We start from the raw sequence: 6620 nt of genomic DNA, 5'->3' as shown, positions 1-6620 counted from the left end.
CCTTAAGCACTAGTTCATTCCAGCTAATTTTTGTAATACATTGTTGGCAAAAAAATAGTGTCAACATGGACGAATTGTGAGTTCTGGCCCCAATGGTCAGAATGTTTGGAATAGGCATTAGAGTTTCAAATCGAAACATAAAGTATTTATGTTAACTTTGTCACAAAGACGGAGGGTCAGTTAGGATTTCTAAGAGAACTAGATTCATTGTCTAGTTATGAAATTGTATTCCCGGTTGATGTTGCCTTTTGGTGTCTAGAGTTCTTGCAGTTGTTGCTTAATGCTAATAAGAATATGGGTTTCAAAAAACTATTCAAGAATGGAACAATGAGTCTCTGGCAGGAAGTCTTTCTGAAAAAGAGAGGCACGTTCTTGAAAGTCTCCACACTAAGCGAGTAATAGTAAGCAGTAACGTTATTGTACCAACTGGAGAAAGTTTTTCTACTGTTTGGAGCATATCGTAGGAAGGAAAAGACAGCAACCTCGCTTTGCTTCAAAAAAATTTGCAGCAGGGAATGGCACATAGTATTGGGCTAATGTGGTGAGGACATTTATGTTTGAGAACTAATGGAACTTGGTGTTCATCCCATGGGAAGCAGTCCATTGTGGATAGTTTAGAAGGATATGAGCTTCTTATTTATTCGATGGAAAATCATTGGTGCTCTTGTTTAGATGAAAAATTATTTAATTAAACATTAGTAGGGGTAGGGAAGACTCGTATCCCCCGTAGTTAGATTCACCCCATGGAATTTACAGAACCAATCACATGATAGGAAGATTGAATGTGGCTCAATTGGGTTGGGTAGGAGTGGAAGGGTATCCATCCATGTATTCAAAGTAATTGGATTTATGTGAGGGGGAATGAAGAAGGGTGCAGATTCTTTAGGTTGAATGACAAGAGATATAGATTCCATTCTACGGTGTTGTTGGTTCCCACTAGCTCACAGAATTTAGGAGAGAAATTGAAGAGAGTCCATTCGATAGGGTCAGCAGTCCAATTCAAAATAGAGAAATTATATTTATAATAAATGGTGCAATTTAGTAGTCAAGATTTAGTTAATATCTCTATTTTAAAAGTTAAGTACATAGCTTTTTTTTGTTGTTGTTATATTTCTTTCTCTTTTAGGTTTTTCCACTTTCATCCTTAATGTATATTTTTGCACTTAGTGATTATAAATGCTCTATTTTTTTTCTATCTTTCATGTATTAAATAAATAATTTTATGTATAAATATTTATTATGTTACACAAATTAATTTAAAAAATATGTATCATTTTTGTGCTTTTTATTTTTTAATTCTCTTTGTCCAAAATAAGAGTAATGATATGTGCACACAAAATATGCACCAATAGACATATGACATGGGAACTGTTACAACATTTGTGAATAGTAGCACATGGTCCATGGTTAGTGATGGGGGATTTTAATGAAATTCTAAGTCAAGCTGATAAAAATGGAGGAAGGCTTCAAAACGAACAATAAATTGAAGCGTTTCGAAATACACTAGAGGTATGTGAATTACAACCCTTGGGTTATAGAGGTAATTAGTTTACTTGGCATAGATTTTGTGAGGATGGCCTTTTACAGGAGAGGCTGGATTAGGCAATGGTTAACGAAGAGTGGAAAGAAAGGTTTACTTCAGCCTCTTTAACACATCTAGACTTTTACCATTCAGATCATAGAGCTCTTCTCCCAACCCTACAAAATGAAACTAGGTCTGACTTTTTAAGAAACAAAAAAATACCTCGATTTAAATTTGAAAATATTTGGTCAAATGAGTCGGAATGCAAAGAAATTATAAAAAAGTGTTGGACACCATTTTCTTCTTCCTTCTCCCTTCTCTCAACTATGAGTAATATTCAGGCGTGCACAACTAATCTATCCGAATGGCACAAGTCAAAATTTGGATCCTTATCCAAAGACAACAAAGAAACCCATTCACATATTATTTGATTGCAGAATTCACTGAAACATATGGAAGATCCTAGTGAGTTACGACAAACAGAAAGAAAACTAGATGATTTGTTGCGCAAAGAAGAAGTCTTTTGGCATCAATGATCCAGAATACAATGGCTAAAAGTAGGAGACCAAAATACAAATTTCTTTCATCAAAAGGCAAGAGAGCAACATAAGAATAATTCAATTAAAGGTACTTTTCTTGATTTTACTTTATATTTCCATTTTCAAATATCTTCCCTAATAAGCTTAATTAGTTAGTTGCAAAAAATTGGTTAACAAAGTCGTTATAACAATTGGGGAATCTCTCAAGGCACAAAAATATATAGGAACCAAAGAAAGTCAAGGAATAATTATAATATAAAGATACAAATCCAATAATAAACTAGTATTCCTTAATCATATATAAAAATCTCTATACCACTAAAAAAGACAAGCTAGGATGGGCAGGATATAAAACTTTTATTTATGGAAAAATAACCTTCCTAATATTATACATGACAGGGCTTTTCAATGATAAAACGAATGGTGCACAAGTGATAGTGAGATCAGCGAGATCATAATGAAGTTCTACAATTCTCTCTTCACTTCTTCGTCCCCTTCAGAAGAATAAATTGAAGAATTATTACAAGGGTTCATACTTCTGTAACATATGAGATAAACAGGAGTCTAGAAGCCCCATTTTCTCTAGAGGAAATAAAAGATGCACTCTTCTCTATGCCGGCAGATAAAAGCCCAGGTCCAGATGGTATGAGTGCATTGTTTTACCAAGAACATTGGGATATTGTTGGCCTGTTAGTATCAAGAACTACTTTAGAATGTTTAAATGGAAGTGAAGATTTGTCTACAATTAACTCAACATTGGTTACTCTGATTCCAAAGGCGAAAAATCCAGTTGCTATCAGTGATTTTTGACCAATCATTCTTTTTAATGTTCTATACAAATGCATTTCCAAGGTATTAATTAATTTATTAAAACTTTTCCTAGCTTCACTCATCAGCTCTACATAGAGTGAATTTGTCCCATGAAGACTCATTACAAATAATGCACTTATTGCCTATGAGTGCCTTCACAGTTTAAAATCTAAGAAGTCAGGGAGGAAATCATTTGCAACAATGAAATTAGACATGAGTAAGGCATACGATAGAGTTGAGTGTATTTTTGTGGAGAAAATGCTACTCAAGATGGGATTTCAGCCTTAATGGGTCAACAAATTAATGAAATGTGTATCTTCAGTCTGATATTCATTTCAAATCAATGGATTAATCTATGGCGAAGTAACTCCATCAATAGGGTTGAGATATGGGGACCCTCTATCACCTTATCTTTTCCTGGTTTGTGCAAAAGAATTTTCAGCTTTAATTCAACAAGCAGAAAGTAGAAATGATATAAAGGGACTAAGAATAACTAATAGAGCTCCTTTCATTACCCATTTATTCTTTGCGGATGACAACCTCATTATCGTTCAAGCTTCTGAGAGATCTCTACAAGCTATACCAAACATATTTTCTCAATATTCAATGTGACAGTCAGAATCCCATGATCCGTAGGGGGAAAGACCGGGTAAAAGCTGTGCAATCCCACACCGCCTGGGGAAGGTCAAGTGTGATGATTCTAAGACTTTGTAAGTATGAGACTACAAAGTTGAAGAAGGCTTAAATGGATTGATGGGTACTACCTATAACAACAAGATGCATCTTCTTTTTGGTAGCCCATAAATTGAGAACTCTGAAGTTAAGTGTGTTTGACTTGGAGTAGTCTCAATGGGTGATCTCCTGGGAAGTTTTCCCAGGAAGCGTGCGAGTGAGGACAAAGCATGCTAGAAAGAATCGTGTTGTTTTGCAGGGCCAGTCGTCATTCCAGGAAGCAGCGATAGTGACATGGGGTGTTACAAATGGCATCAGAGCCTTGACCCAGCCGGAAGTGTGGCCGACGTGGATGCCAGACCCCTAAGAGGGAGTGATTGTGATAGTCAGAATCCCGTGATCTGCAAGGGGAAAGACTGGGTAAAAGTTGAGCAATCCCACACCGCCTGGGGAAGGTCAAGTGTGATGATTCTAAGACTGTGTAGGTATGGAACTACCCAGTTGAAGATGGCTTAAATGGATTGATGGGTACTACCTATAACAACAAGATGCATCTTCTTTTTGGTAGCCCATCACTTGAGAACTCCGAAGTTAAGCGTGCTTGACCTGGAGTAGTCTCATGATGGGTGACCTCCTGGGAAGTTTTCCTAGGAAGCGTGCAAGTGAGGACAATGCACGTTGGAAAGACTCGTGTTGGTTTGCAGGGCCAGTTGTCATTCCAAGAAGCAGCCATAGTGACGTGGGGCGTTACATTCGACATGTTCAAGACAGGTAAAATTTTAATCCATTGTAATCTAATTTTGAAGATAAATTAAGGAATTCACTAATAACTAGCTCTAATCAGAGATTTCAATTCATAAGTTTCCAATTTTTCAAATATATCTAAAACTAGTGTCTTTCTTTCTATGCAGATGATCAACTTTACAAAGTCTTTATTATACTTTTCTCCAAATACTTCAGAAGAGATTGCCACTTTGTTTACATCCCTCCATATATGCAAAGGACTAATTCCATAGAAACATATCTGGGTCTACCCATGTTGGGAGGTAGAAATAAGAGAATGTTGTTTAATTCAATAAAAGACAAAGTTTGGATAAAGTTACACTTATGGCAATCAAAGCTTTTTTCTCAGGCTGGTAAAGAAATCTTACTTAAAGCTATTATCCAAGCTATGCCAACTTATCTAATGTCGTGCTTCTGCATACCAGAAGGATTGTGCCAAGAAATTGAAAGACTACAAGCCTCGTATTGGTGGGGATCTATTACTGCACAAAAGAAAATTCATTGGCGTGCATGGCATAAATGTGTAGACCAAAGTGTGAGTGAGGATTAGGATTCTGGGGTTTTATTCAATATAATCAAGCACTACTGGCAAAACAGGCTTGGCGATTATTAATAAATCCTACATCCCTTCTTGCAAAAGTGTTCAAGGCAAGATACTATCAACATACAAGTATAATGGAGGTTAGATAAGGTCATTACCCTTTGATAACATGGAGAAGTAGCATCTGGGGTAGGGACCTTTTACGTATAGGTTTGTGAAGACATATAGGCAATGGAAAAGATACCTTGGCTTTTAGTGATCCATAGATCCCAAGACCGCCATCTTTTCTCCCAATTATAATTGATATATTTGATCCCCTTAGAGTACATGATCTCATACAAACTCCTGGTTTGTGGAACATGATAAAAGTCTAACCATTTTTTTAATGTTGTTGACACCTAAAACATCTTAACCATGCCTTTAACTCCTTTTGATCATCCAGATTCATGGCTTTGGCACTATACAAATCATGGGAACTATTCTGTCAAAAGTGGGTATAATCTAGCCTCGACTATGGACACTACATTGCCCTCTTCATCTGGTACATCATTATCAATGTGGTGGAAGTCCTTTTGGGGAATCAAAATACCACGTAAAATTTTACATTTTGCATGGAGAGAATACCATGAAAATTTTCCCACTCTTAAAGGTTTAAATCGACGCAATATCTCTTCACACAGTGTTTGTCCATTATGTGGTTTTGGAAAGGATCCTAATGCACATGCTTTCTTTTGGTGACCTTTCTCCAAAGAAATATGAGATTGGTGAGATTATCCATTCATGTCACATAGGAAAGAAGATATTTCCTTTAAGGAAATCCAACTTTATGGCTCTGAAATTCTAGAAAAAGAATCCTTTCAAAAAATGCTCATCATAGCTTGGGTAGTTTGGTTTGAGAGGAATGAAAGAACCCATGGACATCCAGCAAGACAAGGATACCAAGTCTTTGAATGCGTAACCCAATACTGGGAATCAATAAGCACACAGAGAATGATAGAGCAACCCTTACAAAGTGCAAACTGTAACACCCCAAGTTGCTAATAAGGTTTAAGACCTTGTTTAGCGTGCCTGGAGGGCAATAAGTGAATTAACATGATAATTTATGAATTTTAATGAATATGTGATTAGAATGCATGTTTAGGTGGTATAATTATGCATTTGGGCCCCGTTTGTATGTTAGGGGCAAATTGGTAATTTTAGCCCGTTGATGGCATAAATGTGATAATTGTATTATGTGATTTGTACCACGTGAGTGTGGTGTTCTTATTGTGATGCACGCGTTGAGACGGTCCTAGAGAGCTAGTTAGTCTAAAAGTCACATCGGGATTTTATACCCGGCTCGGAAGGAGCCTAGGGGTACTTTAGAAATCTTATAAGTTGAGTTGAGAATTAGTGGTTATGGTTATTGGTGTTTGAGTAACCTGAGTAACCATTAGTTACTGCTGAAGGTAACAAGTTTAGATGGAAATTGGTAAAATTGTAATATAGGTAAAAGGACAAGAGTGCCCTTGAGGTTTAGTTAGGAAAGGATTACTATGAAGGGGTAGAATGGTCATTTGGCATGAGTTTAGATAACTTTCAGCTGGGAAAAAGGGGTACACGGTTTTGGCACTTAGTCATATTATGGTTTTTTGCTAGAAATTGAGAGAAGAACAATTAGAAGGAAATCTAGGGCAAGAAGAAGAAGAAGAAGAGTAGAAGGAGCTGAAGTGGGAAAGTAGGAGGAGAATCAAAGAAGCTTAAGGTTGAATTC

Source organism: Humulus lupulus, chromosome X (genome assembly GCF_963169125.1).
Source record: "Humulus lupulus chromosome X, drHumLupu1.1, whole genome shotgun sequence".
Classification (NCBI taxonomy): domain Eukaryota; kingdom Viridiplantae; phylum Streptophyta; class Magnoliopsida; order Rosales; family Cannabaceae; genus Humulus; species Humulus lupulus.
This window is presented reverse-complemented; position numbering follows the sequence as displayed.